Source organism: Schistocerca gregaria, chromosome 6, assembly GCF_023897955.1.
Source record: "Schistocerca gregaria isolate iqSchGreg1 chromosome 6, iqSchGreg1.2, whole genome shotgun sequence".
NCBI lineage: Eukaryota > Metazoa > Arthropoda > Insecta > Orthoptera > Acrididae > Schistocerca > Schistocerca gregaria.
Window position 1 is genome coordinate 42,244,951 of NC_064925.1, and position 20,393 is coordinate 42,265,343.

Below are 20,393 nucleotides of genomic sequence, written 5' to 3' on the forward strand. Positions count from 1 at the left end.
TTAGATTCTCAGTAGATTCTTAGTGAAGCCTGGTTTCTCCATCACCCATGCTGGCTGACAGCACTACAAATGTGGGTGAACTAAAATCTAGTCCTTACTGAGCGCCACTGGGTCTCCTTATGTAAATTATAGCTTTCAGTGCATTGAAAAATTGATGACTACAGATCAACAGAGCATCCACATTCCAGTCCCAGCACAAGAAGTTGCCACCAGATAGGTAGAGGGGCTCACAAGTCACCAGCATTGAGGTTGTGTACAGGACTGGTCCTACAGGCATCTGTGGCCGCCTTCATTGCCTCGTTACGAATAACATCTATTATATTCACACATATATATCTTGCTAATACACACTTCTGACACACAAGAGCCTTATAAAACTCCAGCAGAGTCTCCATTTACACCCTAGGCCTTGTGGCTAAGATACCTCTAGAAAGTGAGTACCTCAAGGCACATTGTTGTTCAACTGCTTTGAAGTGGTAACTGCATCAGTTAACATCCATCAGTCTCAAAATGATGATCCTCATTAACCAGGCAAGGGCACCGAGTATGTGTCATGAGTGGTGTGAATCCAGGCACAGCGTGTTTCCTGCCTAGAACTTGCAACTTGTGGGGGCAGTCCACTCTTTCAAACTTCCTACTGTTTGTTGTAATTAACGTGTTGCTGCTACAGCGTTTGAAGAGAAGCTAAATATAGTGAAAGCGTCCGCAATAAGGAACACTTCTCCTGGACTGTACGCTATTAATGGCAATAGCAAAGACATTTGCAGTCAGGACTCTTCCTCAAGAGACACTGCACCGGAATCCCCAATAATAGAGTTGTGTGAGAATGTTTTGTCTCTAGAGTGGTATCGTTGGCCATTTCAATGCGAAGCGATACATAGAGCGATTAAGAAATGGCTGATTCGAGAAGCGAGACACGGATCCAGTTCAGCGTTCCCCTCAAGGTCTTTCCTATGCAGCTGCTTAAACGTCGGCACTACGAGAAGCACGGGGCCTCGAACAGCCATCGCCTGGTTTCGGAAGGGTATTAGAAACGCATCCACGGCGCGTCAAGAAAAGATCCAATGTAGAAAATTAGGTCGAACGGGGTAATAAGGAATATTTTAAGATATCTCAAATTTTAGCCTACGATATGATGGCTTACTTCCCGAAAGGAAATTCTTACCAAGTGCTAGGAAGTAAATAGTAATTACCATTACAGGAAAAATTTGAAGAAAAAGAAGTTTTGCTTCAAGAGGCAGAAAAAACAGAACCACTGACATATGTGGACTGAAAAAAATATGGTTCAAATGGCTCTGAGCACTATGGGACTCAACTGCTGTGGTCATCAGTCCCCTAGAACTTAGAAATACTTAAACCTGACTAACCTAAAGACATCACACACATCCATGCCCGAGACAGGATTCGAACCTGCGACCGTAGCAGTCGCACGGTTCCGCACTGTGCGCCTAGAATCGCGAGACCACCGCGGCCGGCGAAAAAAATATGTAGAGTGGAAATCAGTAACGGGTTAAGTGTCAAAAAACTCATTCCGAGTTATTTAGCTTATTTTTTTTTGACAAAGATATTTTAATGAAAAAATCTCAACATTATATTTTATTTATTGTCTACAGTAAGAGTCAAACAACTACTACTAATTTTTTTCGATGTTCTCTTCCTTTTATCAATGAAAATAAATATTTTATTCTGAAAAATGTGGTACACGCTAAATGCCATACAGTTATCGACAAATAAGAGGTAAGTGCCAGTGAAAGAAATCTCAAGCATTTATCAATTTCTTAATAATAAAGAAGTCGCAGGTACATTTTAAAGATACAGTATCCTGTGATTAAATTATTTTAATCCCTCTTCTAATTTGATAGAGCACAAAGCAGCCGGCCGTTGTGGCCGAGCGGTTCTAGGTGCTTCAGTCCGGGACCGGGCGACATCTACGGTCGCAGGTTCGAATCCTGCCTCGGGTATGGTGCGTATGGTGTCCTTAGGTTAGTTAGGTTTAAGTAGTTCTAAGTTCTAGGGGACCGATGACCTCAGAAGTTAAGTAGCGTAGTGCTCAGAGCCATTAGAACCATTTTTTTACGTTCCCACACACTAGACAATTTGCGGTACCAGCTATTCGCACAAGTCTGTCACAAAAAGCAAACTGAATCTTGCACGGTTGCCACCTACACTAGATGCTGCACAACATCATTCGTTGCGGACTTACCAACAAGACCAAAGTTGGATGGGAAACTGGAAACCTCCTGAGAAATGGGGCTGGAATCACAGTGACTACGGTCCAATACTCGTTATAATGAGCCAAGATCCGGCACCTCAAGCACTTCTTCATATTGTTTCATGCTCATGCAAGCTGAACTGTGGCGGAGCGTGCTCCAGGAGAAAAGCGGGTTTGAAATGTTCTTCAATTTGCAAGAAATGTATTGGGGTCAACTGTGAAAACGAGCCAAAATTTTTATATGAAGACAGTGAAGAAGATGTTATGGAGGATGTTGAGGAAACCGCTGACGATATCAACGAACTTGCTGGCTGAACTGAATCGCTGTTTAAAGAAGAGGTCAGTCTGCGATCAACTAAATGTACAGACCCTGAATCCGTAACTCGGGGTATTTCTGGTGACACTGAGGAACATGGGCCATCATAACGTTGGAAGTGATGCTCATATCTGTCTCAAGTGCGCTAAAGTGCGATATTACAAGCATTGCACACCTAGAACTGTCAACATTTTTTAGTAACTGGCAATGCATTTTAATTGTAATAAAGCTACTTATTTTTAATGTCAACTGTGTGGCTTTTATACACAACAATAATTACCTACCTAATTAGGTTGCCTATTGCAGCTAACAATAGTTCAGTTTCCTGAGACAATTTATTTTGTGTGTGTGTGTGTCACTTAATTATGTATTTTTATATTTATAGTTTTACAAATACCAGGGCTGAGGTGGCCCGTAGTGAACTTGAGGCAGTGATGTAAGAATCACAATAGTTGGGTGCCCAGCAATCCTCATGTTGCATACAGAGAAATTGAATACTTGAAAGTGAGGTGGTAAATTCCAACCTATAACATAATGTATAATATATTTATACTACACAAACAGAAACTGAAAAAATAGTGTTAAAAAATAAGGTATCTTGCCACTATTCTCAAAATTTGAAAAATTGGTATTTTATGAGGCGCTGTAGCGCCTTACAGATTGCGAGTAGAAAAAAATGGCAAGAATCAAATTTGTAGAGAATTTTGTGCTCTTTAAAAAAGAAACTAGACGTTAAAGCGATAGGAGCAAATGAAAGTGAGATATTTTGAAAAAACGCAAAAAAGGCCGAAATTTTCCAAGTTTTTTGACTGCAGAAAGTTTTCCCCTAGCGAAATTATGTTGGCAAAACTCGGTTTTCGAATATTTCCAACCATATGAACGAGTTGAAAAAATAAGCTCTTCTACCCCACCTTTTGCAAGGTATTTCTGCAATTTGACTGGACCAATACATGAACACACGATACCGCACGGTAACACTGTACACTCAGTTGGCGCTGGCTCTGATCTATTGGTTTGTTGACAGTGTAGATGCGGCATCAAAGCAAAGTGGCGGGCTGCAGAGAGCGTGGTGTGACGGTCACTCTACTAAATTTTTCGTTGACTAAGGCAGCTATGGCCACACCGCAGCTGAATTCTGAGAATAACCTCCGCAGCTTTACTCCCATCAGGGTTCCGAATACGAATAGTTCCTTCTAAGAATCTTGCTGCACACAGATTTACTAAAAATTGCGTTAAACAACTTAACTGAATTTGTAATTAATAATAAGCCACAGTGAAACATATATGTTCGGTTTTTGATACCTACATTTACGTAAGTTGATACAAGAAATTAGTGATTTACTTCGCAGTGACATGCCATTAAGTTACTTTCGATGATCTAAGCAAATTTTTATATGAGTGTAAGTAAGAACCATGGACTCATAATGCCGGTACACACAATAAAAGTATGATGTATCGAGTACTCATGTAGTTGCAAGTATCGTACACACCGATATGCCGTGACTGTTCACCGATCTGTGGCTGTTCTTGGCGCAGACGTCAATATTGGGTATTATAATTGAAAAGTGTATTGCCAGTCACATATGGGTCCTGTATAGGATACTACATTAAGTGGCCGAAGTGGTGTCAACTAAAAAGGACTTGCAATACGGCGGCCGAACTTCCCCGCATGGGGCCTCCCGGCCAACAATGCCATACGATCATTTCATTTTTTGCGACCTGGCAGTGACGTCTCAAGACATAAACGTAAATGACATATAATCAAATAAACACACCCACACTAAAATAGAATTCCCTTAAGATTACTTAATGCAAACAAGGGACCAAGTTAAGACGGAATGCCCACTGCATTTTGCACTAAATAAGCCGTGGAATCGATCCCTTACCTAGTTCGTATTTACTGAGGTGATCGCCACCGGATGATCCAGAAGAAGAAGTTCGGGACGACGTTGAACGGTATTTATGCTGGAGTAATGAATGGTACCTCTCTTTAAATGTAAATTATTGCGACGTAATGCTCATAGCCAAGGGCAGGAAGGCGGTAGTGCCTCATTGCAACATTAATGGAAAATTTCTGGACTCCGCCCCAAAGTTTAAAAACCTACTAACATTTATGAAATGGAACGTACAAGTAAAATCAGTTGTACGAAAGATAACAAGAAGACCTGGCTCTGTTGGAACGGTTCTGGCGAAGTGCGGACCATCTTTAGAAAAAACCTATACAAGACTCTAGTCCGAGCAATTCTAGTTCATTATTCCAACGTGTGGCGTCTTTCTTAGATGCGAATGACGGAAGACATCGAGAAGTTTCAAAGAAGCTCTGCTAGGGTCTTAAAAGGTCAGAAGAGACTGTACTATAACGGGGCAGAAATGCTTAGTGGAATTAGTTGTGAGTCTTTGGAAGATAAGCAACAATACTGGTAGCTACATTGAAAGAAGGTAGCTGTTCTGCTGTTCGCTTAGGGATGGCGAGAATAATAAAAAAGAGTTTAGGACGAGACAAACTGACAGTCATTTACGCTCATCCATTCACGAGGACTCTGTAAACAAGTGCGAAAGCACTAACTGCTAAGTTGCGGTTTTTGAAGATTATTTCTCGACTGTGGCGCAGTTAGAATTTTATTTACAACAGCGAGTATCGAACGTGCCGGCGTTCTAATTGCTAGTACCTCGGAAAGAAAGTAACGAGGCTGCTCGGATTATTAAGGTATTATTTTCCAAGCTGTACCGCCACGCTACAGTTTTTTGACCTTGAATTGTGCGCTTTTGGAGGGACAAGTTTCATCAAGACATCCGAGTCGGTGGCAGTGACCAGAGGCCTTATTCTGTATCGTTCATACCGATCGGTGCAGTAGGTTAGCCTCGGTAGTGACGTCAATTTCGGTCTTTTATCCGAAGTTCCTATTCAGTAAGCTTCTGAGACCTGATACCGATCGGTCCTCCTGCCTATTTTTCGACAACTTTACCGAGAGGTTTTGAATTTCGGTATGCCCCTCTCGTTCGGTTCGGTGTGGTTTATTTACACCTATAATTTGTTATTTTAAACATATTGAGCGCTTTTAGCTTCGGAGTTAGTTACTTTGTTACTGAAGAATCACCAGGGCGCGTCCAGGTGGAAAATGAGTTCATAATAGGCTATTTCCCTTTGTTAGGAATATGGTTTGTGTTGTTGTTACTGTGAATGCTTATAACATAAAAAGACAGTTTCAGTCAATATTCTCGCAAAATACTTGTTATTCTTACATAATTAAGAGTTTAAAAAATCATTAAATTTCAAAAGATTGGCTCTGTTTACGTATACCACGTGAGTGTTAGCTGAAATTACTAGTGACTTCGCGTACTCTTTTCCGCAAATGGTTTGCTTATTAATTATCGAAACGCGTTTAAATCTTTTAAGTAACGGTATCGTCAGGAGTGCCACAGGGAAGTGTGATAAGACCACTAAAACTTTCTATATACATAAATGATTTGGCGAACAGAGTAGGCAGAAATCCGCGGTTGTTTGATGATAATGCTGTGGTGTATGGTAAGGTTTCGACGCTGAGTGACTGTAGGAGCATACAAGATGAATTACGACAAAACTTCTATTGGTGTTGTAAACATTAAAACAGTGAGCCGGATCGGGGCTCGAACACTGGACCGATTTCTAGTCTCGGTCTGGCACACTGTTTTAACCTGCCAGGAAGTATCATATCAGCTCACATTCCGCTGCAAAGACAAAATTTATTTTGGAATGGCATTTAACTCTAAATGCAGAAAAATGGATGTTAATATGGATGTGTAAGAAAAACAAACATGCAGTTTACGGAGTCTATAACATGTTTGATTAAGCAATTCAGAGGCGGGCTGCTAGATTTGTTGCCGGTAGGTTCGGGCAACACGCAAGTATTACGGAGATGCTTCGGGATCTCAATTGGGAATCCCCCTAGGGAAGGCGACATTCTTTTGAAGGAAAGCTGTTGAGAAAATTTCGCTAACTGCCATTTGAACTTTCAAACCCAACTAACACAGAACAGGGAATAGTGATCATAAGACCATTACAGCTTCACTGAATACGGCTGTAAGTGGGTATAAAAAGAAAGGCAGAAAGATCTTTCTTCTTACCAAGAGCGACGATAAACAGCGGTCAGCACGAAAATTTCGTCTCCTGTGCTAACAGCGTTGAGTGTCAATGGGCAGAGCTCAAGAGCATTGTACAATATGCTTTGGAAAGGCATAACTTCGGGCGTGCCCTGGGGAGCGTCACAGGACGTTACATTTCACAGTATGTACACTGCTCAAAACCGTTAGGGGATCAGGTGAGATATCGTACACAATAGACATATGGTAACGTATTTTATTCAGATATCAGTTACAATTGTAATTTGTGTGTGATATAGTACGATATTTTGCTGTCTCAACTCTTTACTTCATGTTTAGCTGGCGTTTACATAGAGCGAGGCACCATGGGGCTACCATAATAGTGAAAGTCTTTCTCGTTGGCCTCTAATATGGAGTGTGATCACCTCGGACGACCAGTACAGTTGCACACCTGCGTGGCATGGACAGTATTAGGTTATCAATCAGCTCTTGAGGGGTATTTGACCATTCTTCCATGAGTGCAATATCCAGCTCTGCAAACGTTGTGGGAGGTGCTGGTCTGGCTGCAATGATTCTGCCAAGTGCATCCCAGACACGCTCAATCGGGTTTCAGTCCGGCGAACAAACTGGCCGCTCCATTTGTTCAACTCCTTCAGCTACACGCAAGTTGTCCACCAGCGCAGCTCTGTGGGGACAGCGTTACCGTCCCCCAGAAGGAACCCATCTCCTATGGCACCAACGTAGGGCACGACAACAGATCGAAGGCTTTCGTCTCTATATCTCTGAGCAGTCAAAGCGTCATTCTGAACGTCAATCCGCCAAGACTGACTCTTGCCCACACCATTCGTCCACCACCATGATATGGTGATGTTTCCTGCACATAAACAGCATTGTTCCGAGTTCCACGTTCTCTCCTGATGTGGGAACGACGATTGTCCGGCCGAACACAAAGTCTTGACATCTGTGAACAGCACCCGTCGCCATTCGTTACGACTCCAATCCTGATGTTCCTCCGCCCAGCTTCTGCTGGCTAAACAGTGTCGTGTTTTTAATGGGACACACGCCATAGGCCTCCGTGCGTAGAGGCCACATTCCCGAAGGCGATATCGCACTGTTTGTGTTGATATTGCGCGTCCTGTTGCTGCCTGGAGGGTGCGTTGCAGCTGAGTTGCATTCAGCCTCCTGTCTCGACTGGCTGTTGACCGGAGATAACAGTTATCTCTTGCTGATGTTATCCGTGGGTGACCTTGGCCTTGGCTTCTTTTAACGGTTCCTGTTGTCTGAAATCGCATCCAGGCCCTGGAAATTACACTTTGGGACACTCCAATAGTTGCAATCACCTCCCTCTGCGTCTGTCCCGCCTCCAACCGTACTATGGCTCTCCATGCCATAGCTTCGGGCACGTAACATTGTTGTTGCATTGCACTACCTGTTCCTAACTCCTTTAAACGAACACTGAAGTTAGTGATTACCCTACGGCACATGTCTTCCGTAATTTCACTGCAAGCTTGAAGAATAAGTCTTCTGAGCTCCATTAAATTCCACAGCTTCTTGCTACTGCCTTGCTCTTCCACACGCAGTGGTTCATGCAAGATGGAGCAAGGCCACATACTGCAAACACTGTGTTGGAGGTTTTACACGAGCATTTCGACATGCGGATCATTTCACTCAGGTTTCCAGGTCGCTTCGATGACGGATAAAATTGGCCTCCCAATAGTTAAGACCTCAAGCCTTGTGACTTTTTTCTTTGGGGGTACCTAAAGGAAAAACTTTTCCCGAAACGTCCACGTGATTTAATGGAGCTGAGAAGACTTATTCTTCAAGCTTGCAGTGAAATTATGGAAGACATGTGGCGTAGGGTAATCACTAACTTCCGTGTTCGTTTGAAGGAAGTTAGGAACCGAAAAGGTGGGAGAAGAACGGGGGCGATGGTAGCGCCACATAAAGTACCGTCCATGCACCGCAAGATGGATCGCCGAGTATAGATGTAGATGTAGAAGTACTTTATTTCAGTAGGTTGTCAACATAGTTGTCACACAAATGTTTAAATTTCTTGTATTAGGCTTTTCCAAATGGCTCTGAGCACTAAGGGACTTAACATCTGAGGTCATCAGTCCCCTAGAACTTAGAACTACTTAAACCTTACTAACCTAAGGACATCACACACATCTATGCCCGAGGCAGGTTTCGAACCTGCGACCGCAGCAGTCGCGCTGTTTCGGACTGTTGCACCTAGAACCGCTCGGCCACCTCGGCCGGCTAGGCTATTCTTTCGCTCTATATGTTTGCATGTTTCGTTATTGAATGGCGATTGTATAATTCAATTCTAATGTTAGATTACACTCATTTACTCAACATCTCTGATTACACAGATTGTTTTCCGCCGATACACCCTTTCCACGTCCTCTGAGAACCCATTGTTGCGCAAGTTTTACGGTAGTTCATCTGTTTTGAATGATGAAATAAATTGTGCTATCTCGACCTTTTTGAGCAGTTTGTTCTCGGACAAGTGAATCATTACAAAATGATAACGCCGAGGTCGAAAGTGCCACCGGACACCAGGAGAATTGCTCGTCGGTTACGCTTTGTAGGTCACTCTCAAACTTTTCCACCCAAGCGTAAAAGCTTGCGTGGTTCATGCAAATACTTCCGTATTGTTGTTTTTCTTTATCTTTTCACCCGAGAGAATATTTATGACTGTGGAGCACTTTTCAAGAATAAAAATCGGGCCATAGGTTGGTGATCATCGAAAATCATGGCAGATGGGAGAAAGAAAATGTTAAATTAGTTAACTGGAGTAATTTCTATGGAAAGGTCCAGGAACTAATCTCGCTTATAAATGGTAACAATATCCACATAAATATTAGGGACAGAAAGGTGTCTGAGACCAGATGCCAGTGGCAACGAAATTCTAAATTTCGATTGGAATGTATACAGTAAAGACAGTTTGAACGTAGTTGGTGGAGGCCTGTTTATAGCCATAAAAATGCGATAATATCTAGTGAGATTAGTATAGATTACAAATGCGAAATACTTTGTTCGAAGACAAGTGTGAAGTGTTCTCCTCGACGGTAAATGTTCATCGCAGACACGGTTAGCGTCAGCAGTGGCTCAGGGAAGTGTGATAAACCACTATTATTTTCTACACAGAAGCGCCAAAGAGACTGGTACAGGCATGCGTACTCAAACACAGAAAGGGGGCGATGGCAGCGACACACAAAGTACCCTCTGCCATGCACCGCAAAGTGACTCACCGGGTATAGATGTAAGTGTACAAGTACTTATTTCTGTGCTCACATCGTCGTAACGTAGACCTTAGACATTATCTTTATGTAAATATTAATCGAAAATACAGGATGCGTCAGGAGGAAAGGTATATGCATTGAGGGGTGACAACATTAGTGATTCTGAATAAAGAACTCCATATGAGCAAATGCAATGTTCCAAATGGTTTCCGACATAGAACACATGCAGTATCACTTTTCTATGATTTTTTGAATCACTCTAAACCCGCACCTTCCTGCGAAAACAAAATTACATCCAGTTTCCAAAATTTTAAAAAAAAGACTAATTCATGTTTCTCTAGGACTTGTTAGGTTAGGTTAGGTTAGGTTAGGTTGTTTACCCAAAGACAGCGAGAAGATGCTGAAGACCTGGCGCGAGGCACCTGCGCTGTACCTTAGGTACTGTTTGCAGCCCAATTTGAAGTAGTTTCCCGACCAGATGGAACACAAGTGTCCTGTATCAAACTGTTCGCCTCAGCTTCCTCTACACTACCGTCGTGGGTTGTGAGCAATAACGATGTTGGAATAACACAGAAAACAGTAACAAAGTATTATTACATACGTCCTATCTCGGAAACCTTTCGCAATAGAGCATATGTCCATATGAAGTTTTTTTGTTCAGAGTCACTTATACTACACCCCTCAAACCCTTCACCTTTCCTCGTGACTCACCCTGTATAACTAACACACAAGGTTGTCAACCAACACAAAAGTTTAAATTTCGTGTATTAGGCTTTTCCTTCACTCTATGTGTTCGAATGTTTCATTATTCAATGACGCTCGTATAACGCAAGTCTTGTGTCAGACTGCACTTCTTTGCTCAACATCTCTCTTTACACAGATTTATTTCCGCCTATACACCAATCGCGGTACCTGTTTCCAGACACTTTCAAGGGCATCCGTGCAATTACTTGACGTCACCTCGGTACTCTACAGCAAACAACACTTCTCCAAACGCTCGCAGAAATAAACACAATAACAAGCCGAACGTAATTTCTTGAGCTTTCAAAGAGCTTTCCTTATTTAAGCCAAGGATTTGTTACCACTCATGCCGCCGCAGTTGGTATAAAATACAATGCATTATCAGCCTGAAGCCGTTAGTGCGAAAAAATTACTCTAACATTTCCTGGAAGAGTATCATATCAACACGTATCATAAATTTTCCTGGCACGTGTTTAACACATTCAGTATATCATACAGATATCCCCAGTTTGACACTAGGTCAACCTGTGATGACGCACTTGATAAACAGGTCATTGTGAAAAGAGAAATTCATCTAAGGAATGCGAAAGCCTACGCGAACAGAAAAGATGCTTCAAGGAGAAAGCTCGACAGGAATTAATATCAGTTATATTTGTGGATTACGAATAACCTTTTCCTGTAGAAAATAATGCAAGGTTTTACGCACAAGAGCTGTAAATTAAATTTTTGGCTTGATGACTTCCCTGTTGATGAAGTCATCTTATCTGCAAACCATACAGCAGTCACCACCATGAGGGAACAGAAAAAAACTCTATTCTTCGTTTTCCGATGAGAGAGCTGTTGAGAACACTCGACACACGTGCTGGCTCATAGCCTCAAAATATTCGATAGCGCAACTTATTTCTTTCCCACGAAAGGACATTCATTCTCTCTCTCTTTCTCTCTCCCCATTTTTCCCCACTATGATCAGACTTTCTCCTTAGCTTCTAATAGGAAGACGAATCAAGTAATTGAGATACCGAATGACTCGGATAGAGTTATTATTTCCTGTCGAGAACTTCCAGCACCTTTCAGCCTCTGAAAGGTATATGGTGGTTATAATGAAACTTTCATTACTGGAGCCAGAGTGGACGAAAATCTATTTACCGTATGCGTACCCAACTTAATAGGAATGTCGTTCGCTCTGTGCGCTGTATAGTGTGATGATCTGCCGCTAGGAGCCGGTGCTGGTACGGCGACGTAGGGTTGAACCACAAGAATCAGTGAGCATCACATTAGCATCATGGGTCTGGACAAGATGGGCGGAGCTTTAGTCGTAAAACTGTTTTATCAAAACAACAGCAGCGATAATGGTGCAGCTCTTCTCGAGTATTGTCGCATTACAGGAATACGGAGAGGTCGTCTTGCCGCATCGCAGTCGAAGCACATGATTCGGAAGTTCGAATTAAATGGCGATTTGGGAATCGCTCCTGAGAGAGGTCAACGCCCAGTTGCGCCAAAAGCTACTGTTGCCACGGCCCAGAAAGTTCTAAGTAGTGTGCGATCTTCAATCAGTCACGATCTGTGTCACAACGGCTGAACATTCCACGGTCCACCGTTAGAAAACTGCCGCGAACACCCTCTAGTGCAGTTCCAGACTGTCTTGGATACAGATAGTCCTCACGTTGAGCAACATGGAAGGTAAACATTGTACGAAATTAACAAACATTACTATCTCATGTCGAAATTAAGCCTGTTCCTTTCAACGCTTTGTTCGTTATTTCTCTTCCACATGTCCTTAAGAAAATTTCCACAAAGTTTCATTGTTCTACGATCATTCGTTTCTCGCAGGGGCCCTCCGAAGTACCGAAAGTTTAATTATAATCACCCTGTAGACAAGTCTCCTATAGTCGCCATTAAGGAAGCTGATCGGTACTTCAGACCTTCTGGGGAGATGCTTAGGGGTCTAAGCATCCATTACGTTGAAGCAACCAGCAGAGAAATTTTCCTGTCAGACAGTTACACTGGTTCTCAGCGTACGGTTGCAATCGAAAACGAAGCGAATATTCCACAAGAATTGACTTTCAACCGGCTTCACATTTTCCTTCTTTGGCAAACTTCTTCAGCAAAGTGGCTGCATTGAGCGAAGAAGGGGCTGGGCCAAACTTGAATATGATTGAATCTGATACAAATAATGGAGAAAAAGGTTGAAATTTGGCGTGAAGAGCTCTGTATTCCTAGTGTAGTTTTATACCTAGAGGCGTACGATACCCTCTGTAAGCCTCTTCACCTAGCACAGCTACTGCAAGCAGCATCCCCTTGCAGTCTTCCATTGGTCTCCCTCTACAATTTTAATCCCCGCCACACACGCACTCACACTCACACATGTGCCTCCACAAGCAAACGCAATTCCTTGACGCCTCAGGATGCGAATTATCAAGCGATCCTTTCTTTTAGTCAAGCTGTGTCACAAATATATTAAAACCCTTATTTGTTAATTGATCTGACCAACTGATGTCCCGCATTCTTCTCAAGCAGCACATTTCAAAACATTCTGTCCCCTTCCTCCACTCCAGACAATAGCGTTAAGCAAAGACTTTCTAACCTTAAATTTCCGTTTGGTCTTATCATACACTACTGGCCATAAAAATTGCTACACCAAGAAGAAATGCAGATGATAAACGGGTGTTCATTGGACAGATATATTATACTAGAACTGACATGTCATTACATTTTCACGCAGTTTGGGTGCATTGATCCTGAAAAATCAATACCCAGAACAACCACCTCTGGCCGTAATAACAGCCTTGATATGCGTAGGCATGGAGTCAAACAGAGCTTGAATGACGTCAACAGGTACAGCTGCCCATGCAGCTTCAACACGATATCACAGTTCATCAAGAGTAGTGACTGGCATATTGTGACGAGCCAGTTGCTCGGTCACCATTGACCAGACGTTTGCAATTGGTGAGAGATCTGGAGCATGTGCTCACCAGGGCAGCAGTCGAACATTTTCTGTATCCAAAAAGGCCTGTACAGGACATGAAACATGCGGTCATGCATTATCCTGCTGAAATGTAGGGTTTCGCAGGGATTGAATAGAAGGTAGAGCCACGGGTCGTAAAACATCTGAAATGTAACGTCGAAAAGTGCCGTCAATGCGAACAAGAGGTGACTGAGACGTGTAACCAATGGTACACCATACCATCACGCCAGGTGATACGCCAGTATGGCGATGACGAATACACGCTTCCAATGTGCGTTCACCGCGATGTCGCCAAACACGGATGCGACCATGATGATGCTATAAACAGAAGCTGGATTCATCCGAAAAAATGACGTTTTGCCGTTCGTGCACCCAGGTTCGTTGTTGAGTACACCATCGCAGGCGCTACTGTCTGTGATGCAGCGTCAAGGGTAACCGTAGCCACGGTCTCCGAGGTGATAGTCCATACTGCTGCAAACGTCGTCCAACTGTTCGTGAAGATGGTTGTTGTCTTGCAAATGTCCCCATCCGTTGACTCAGGGATCGAGACGTGGCTACACGAACCGTTACAGCCGTGCGGATAAGATGCCTGTCATCTCGACTGCTAGTGATACGAGGCCGTTGGAATCCAGCACGGCGTTCCGTATTACCCTCCTGAACCCAACGATTCCATATTCTGCTAACAGTCATTGGATCTCGATCAACGCGAGCAGCAGTGTCGCGATACGATAAACCGCAATCGTGATAGGCTACAATCCGACTTCGGAAACGAGATGGTACGCATTTCTCCTCCTTACACAAGGCATCACAACAACGTTTCACAAGGCAACGTCGGTCAACTGCTGTTTATGTATGAGAAATCGGTTGGAAACTTTCCTCATGTCAGCACTTTGTAGGTGCCACCACCGGCGCCAACGTTGTGTGAACGCTCTGAAAAGCTAATCATCTGCATATCACAGCATCTTCTTCCTGTCGGTTAAATTTCGCGTCTGTAGCACGTCATCTTCGTGGTGTAGCAATTTTAAGGCCAGTAGTGTATTTCTCTTTCTACGTAAAGCTTTTCTCGCCATTATCTGTCTGCATTTTAAACTGGAGTGACAAAAGTCGTTGGTTACTCCGTAATATCGTGTCGGAGCTCCTTTTGCCAGTCGTAGCGCAGCAAGTCGGCGTGGCGTGGACTCAAGAAGTCGTTGGAAGTCCTCCACAGAAATACTGAGCCATGCTGCTTCTATAGCCGTCCACAAGTGCGAAAGTTTTGCTGGTGCAGGTATTAATGCGCAAGCTGGTCTCTCGATTACGCCCCATAAATGTTCAATCGGATTCGTGTCAGGCGATCTGGGCGCCAAACCATTCGCTCGAACTGTCCAGAATGTTCTTCAAACCAGTCGCGAACAGTTGTGGCCTGGTGAAGGGGCACATTGTCATCAATAAAAATTCCATCATTGTTTGGAAATATGGAGTCCAATAATGGCTCCAGATGTCCTCCAAGTAGCCGAACATAACCATTTTCAGTCAATGATCGGTTTAGTTGGACCACAGTACCCAGTCCGCTCCATGTAAATACAGCTGATACCATTACGGAGCCATCGACAGCTTGGACAGTGCCTTTTTGACAGCTTGGGTCCATAGCTTCGTGGGGTCTGTGCCACACATGCATCCTACCATCAGCTCTTACCAATTGAAATCGGGACTCGTCTGAGCAGGCCACGGTTTTTCAGCCGTCAATGGTCCAGTCCGCATGGTCACGAGCCCAGGAGAGCCGCCGCAGGCGATGCCGTGCTGTCAGCAGAGCTCCTCGTGTCGGTCGTCTGCTGCCATAACCCATTAACGCCAAATATCGCCACACTGTCAAAAATGGTTCAAATGGCTCTGAGCACTATGGGACTCAACATCTGAGGTGATCAGTCCCGTAGACTTAGAACTACTTATAGCTAACTAACCTAAGGACATCACACACATCCATGCTCGAGGCAGGATTCGAACCTGCGGCCGTAGCGGTCGCGCGGTTCCAGACTGTAGCGCCTAGAACCGCTCGGCCACTCCAGCCGGCGCCACACTGTTCTAACGGATACGTTCGTCGTACGTCCCACACTGATTTCAGCCTTTATTTCTCGCTGTGTTGCTTGTCTATTAGCACTGACAACTCCACGCAAAAGACGCTGCTCGCGGTCGTTAAGTGAAGACCGTCGGCTACTGTGTTGTCTGTAGTGAGAAGTAATGCCTTGGCACGCTCATGTCACCGTGGACCTCGGAATATTGGATTCCCTAACGATTTCCGAAAAGGAATGTCCCATGCATCTAGCTCCTACTACCGTTCCGCGTTCAAAGTCTGTCAATTCCTGTTGTGCCCCAAAATCACGTCGGAAACCTTTTCGCACGAGAAAAAAAATCCATAATGTTCGTATGCAGCATTTATAGTGTGCTGCTAAACACGGTCGCATCGTTTAAATATATGAGCCTAATGTTGCAAAGCAATATGAAATAAGACGAGCTTGTCAGGGTTGTGGTAGGGAAGTTGAATGGTCAACTTCGGTGTATTGGAGAATGTTAGGAAAGGGTGGTTCATCTGCAGAGGAGGCCGGATGTAGGACGCTAGTGTGACCTATTCTTGAGTACTGCTCGAGTGATGGCATCTGCACCATATTGGATTAAAGGAAAACATCGAAGCAATTCAGAGATGGGCTGCTAGATTTTTTTTTATTTGTAGGTTCAACAAATACACAAATGTTATGGAAATGCTTCAGGTAGTAAAATGGGGTTCTCTGGACAGAAGGCGCCATTCTTTTTGAGGAACACTATTGAGAAAATTTAGAGAACTGACATTTGAAGCTGATTGCAGAACGATCCCATTGCTGCCAACACACATTTTGTGTAAAGACCACAATTATAAGATACGAGAAATTAGGCCTGTAGTGTCACATATCGATTCCACCCCGTGACATATCAACGTTGGTAATGGAATGGTAAGTTTCTGTCTGATAGCGGTCGCATACTCTCCGGCAGACCCAATGGTGCGTGTCAGCTGAGCCATGAGCCACATCTCTGTCAGCTCTGTACTGCAAGCGCCCTTGTTGCCACAATGCAGGGGAGCTGCCCGCCCCTCTTGCGCTTGGAGCCACTACGCTATGATACCTTTGTTCGTGCTTAGCGCAGCAAGTCCCAGCCTAGTTGCTGTTGTATGAGCTGGACTATATTCCTTGCTCCTTATTTGTCAGAGTCTTCGTTCGCTTGGTGATATAGAAGTTAAATGAATATTCTGTTTGTCGTGTTAACGTGTTCGCTGATCATTTCTGTTCCCGTCCAGCTTTTCTACGACATTTTCCGCACACCTCTGTAGGCCACCTATCCTCACCATTGTGTACGAAGTCGCACACAACACGGGCTCTTACAGAGTCGTATAGATAGTCGTTTTTCCCTCAATCTCTCTACGAGTGGAGCAGGAAAGTAAATGACTGGTAATGGTGCAGGGCAACCTCCACCGCTCACCGCACAGTAGCTTCGAGAGTATATATGTAGATGTAGACAGTTTAAAGGCTATTTTTAATTTAAAGGAAGTCGTAGTATAAAAGATTTTTTATTTGCTGTAATTGTTGAACACAATACAGAAGTAGTTAACAGGAAACAAAGTTTTATATAAAATCTGGGCTGAATTCACATAAAATGACGTTAACACTGTGAGTAGGTACCAAATTATATGGAAGGCTGCTCAAAAAACTCAACAAGTTATCCTTATCTGTACAGACAGCGAATTCAACGTTAGTGAGACCAAATCACACATTACAATCAAATGGGCAACTCAAGTTGCATGCTGGAACAAGTAATTAGTGAGCTGCTCAGACCATGAATCATGCTATCACAGATTGCAAAATTTAATTTCCCCAAAATCAGTACCAAATCACGGCTGGGAGACAAATTGTCAGAGAACTCTACAGGTAGGGGACGACTCAATGCTGTTGCCAATGTGATACATTAGAATACTGTTTTTTTTACGGAAGAACAGGGAAATGCAGCGGGAACTTCCTGCTCTTGTCATGCATAACGCACATGACAAATACAAGATTGGCACTGGCCTAGGGTAGTATCTCTTCGACTGGTCAATCTCTTTTTGTCAAGCACAGTGTGAGGTGACTCAATTCGAGCAAAAATTTTGTAGCGAAAGAAATGATCTCTCTCACAATGTTGCAGTGGCGACACTGCATTTCGACCTTTGATGTTCAATCAGAAAAGTCAAAAATGTCGTATTCAATTACTTTCTGAAGACATCAGTGGCGGCACGGTGTCCCCTGCCCTCGGCTAAGCCAGATGTCGGCTCTGCCCACAGAAATACGAAGAGGGCTCCAGCGTGACTTCCAAGAAAACTGTCCGTCTCCCTAGGGAATCTCGTGTCTGCTAATGAGATTCACTGACTACCTTCTGCCGACAACAGGGCCATGAGATCGAACCATATACGCACGTTCTCAGTGTAAAAAAAAGCAAAGCCTTCCTCCCAAGGCCACGTTTCCAATGCTCTCAATAAAATAACAACCAGATACTGGTAAAAAAATAAGCGATATGCGACAATAATGTCACAGTCTGTTAAGAACCACAAGCAGTGTATAACATATACTTCAGACACATTGCTCATTAAAAACTCATAACAGCAGAGTATTAATTTCCATTTATTAGTTCTTTTTTAGAAATTCTCTCTGCAGTTAAAGTAATTCCGACCCTCCAGAGCTTCATGAGTAAAAATTCAGATGAACACGTGGAGATAGTAACTTCCCTGGTTTTTATTCACCTGTAGACTAAAAACAGATTTTCTGAGGCCTGGGTTGGCTCCCTTGTGACATGGGGCTATGGCAGCGTGTGCTGCTGTGAATGACGCCCTTTTTGTTTCTAAACAGCATCGTTATGAAACTGTCAACTGATGGGTGTAGTCCAGTAAGAGAGGTGCCCCCCCCCCCCCCCCCCCCTGCTTGGTCTCTTCACTTCTGGTTGCTGGTAGTGGATGTAGGTTTTGTCCCTGTTGACAACAGATTCTTGAAAAGAATGGTAACATCAAGTGCATTTTAGTAAGTCTGTGGTTGTTTCAGCTCAAGAGTCAGCAGCAGCTCAAAGATTCTTAATGTAATTGGACTACCGGTATGTCATGTGTATCACTGCACACCAAATGTTCACTTTTTTGCGTGAATCGGTTTTACCTCTATATGGCTGATTTGTTCTGCGCTAACGTGAACGATAATATTAAAGATGTGACATTAAGCACTTAGGAGGCTAGCGACCATTCCAGTAAATGTGAGTAGATCTGTAGTTAAGGTAGACAGATCGTATAAAAAGTCACAGAGCAAGTGAAGACTGACATTACTGATGACAAAGTATGCACTACACGCTTAGTATGCACTACACGTTTCAGAATTATTTCGATCTTCAGAAATCCAACTGTAAAGGTAACAAAAATGGCTCTGAGCACTATGGCACTTAACTTCCGAGGTCATCAGTCCCCTAGAACTTAGAACTACTTAAAACTAACTAACCTAAGGACATCACACACATCCATGCCCGAGGCAGGATTCGAACCTGCGACCGTAGCGGTCGCACGGTTCCGGACTGTAGCGCCTAGAACAGCTCGGCCACTCCGGCGGGCGTAAAGGTAACACAAGGAGAAGAGCGTTCGTTACCAGTTGTACACGTAACATGAGATGATAGACAGAAATAATTCCAAAACCCGTCATACATACTTTCTCATCGATAAAATCATTCTTCACCTACATTATTACTTTTTATGCAGTGAAGGAAAATCATGGCATACTGGTCCTGATATCCTTTCCTTGTGATTTTAATTTTATTTTCACCAGTACTGGTAGTGGTTTTATTCATCATTAGATCACTTTTACAGCATATTACAATCGGAGAACAAGAAATATAGCGCAATTCATATAAAGTATATAGGGATTTACATACTTACAGGTCTAGCTTGCAAGGCTATTGGCCAGATTATAGAAGTAATTGCCTCAAGAAATTTAGGGAAACCACGGAGAACCTAAATGAGGGTGATCCGTACAGTTCAAAAATGGTTCAAATGGCTCTGAGCACTTTGGGACTTAACATTTGAGGTCATCAGTCCCCTAGAACTTAGAACTACTTAAACCTAACTAACCTAAGGACATCACACACATCCAATCCGTACAGTTCCTTGCTCCATAGGACGCCCAATGAAGTCTCAGTACATTAGACATGGCGCTGTAGAACTGTCACAGAATGAAATAGAACTTTGTTAATCCAATTTTTATGAAACAAAACTTCTAAATTTTGTTCTACCAACGTGTAACAAAGTATTTTGCTCTGTGTTAAAATGAATGAGTAAAACAAATTTAAATTGTGAACTACTAATGTGTTAGTATTAGGGACCAGAAGTCGTTCCAAACAATGACCCATTCTAGTCTTTTCAATTACAATACATAGTACTTCTTTATGTTCAACAATTTTAGTACCCAAGTATCTGAAGTAACATTTTTAGCCAGTCTTAGTAACTTAAGACATGTTACATGCACTTGAAGTAATGGAATATATATAAAAATAAGGAAAGACTGCAGAAAGGATACATGTAACCGGCTGTCCTTCATTTAGCTATTAAAGAATCAAATCACAAGAAGGAACGTACTCACAGAAATCATGTTAATCGGTGCAACACGGTCCGGCGCACCATGACTTACGTTAACAATTGCTGCAAATGTTAGGTATGTGACTTGGCAGCTTTCTCTCAGTGAACACAACTTTCTCTTGGGCCACTATGCAATGTATTTTATTCCGAGAAGGAAGATTGGGTACTGACATCACACCATTAGCAAACTTCGA

General features: G+C 43.2%; 1 protein-coding gene across 1 annotated transcript in view; it reads left to right on the forward strand.

The window, feature by feature from the left end:
• LOC126278676 (uncharacterized) overlaps positions 1-20,393 on the forward strand; it is a 251,338-nt gene that overhangs the window by 128,337 nt on the left and 102,608 nt on the right. The window lies entirely within an intron of this gene.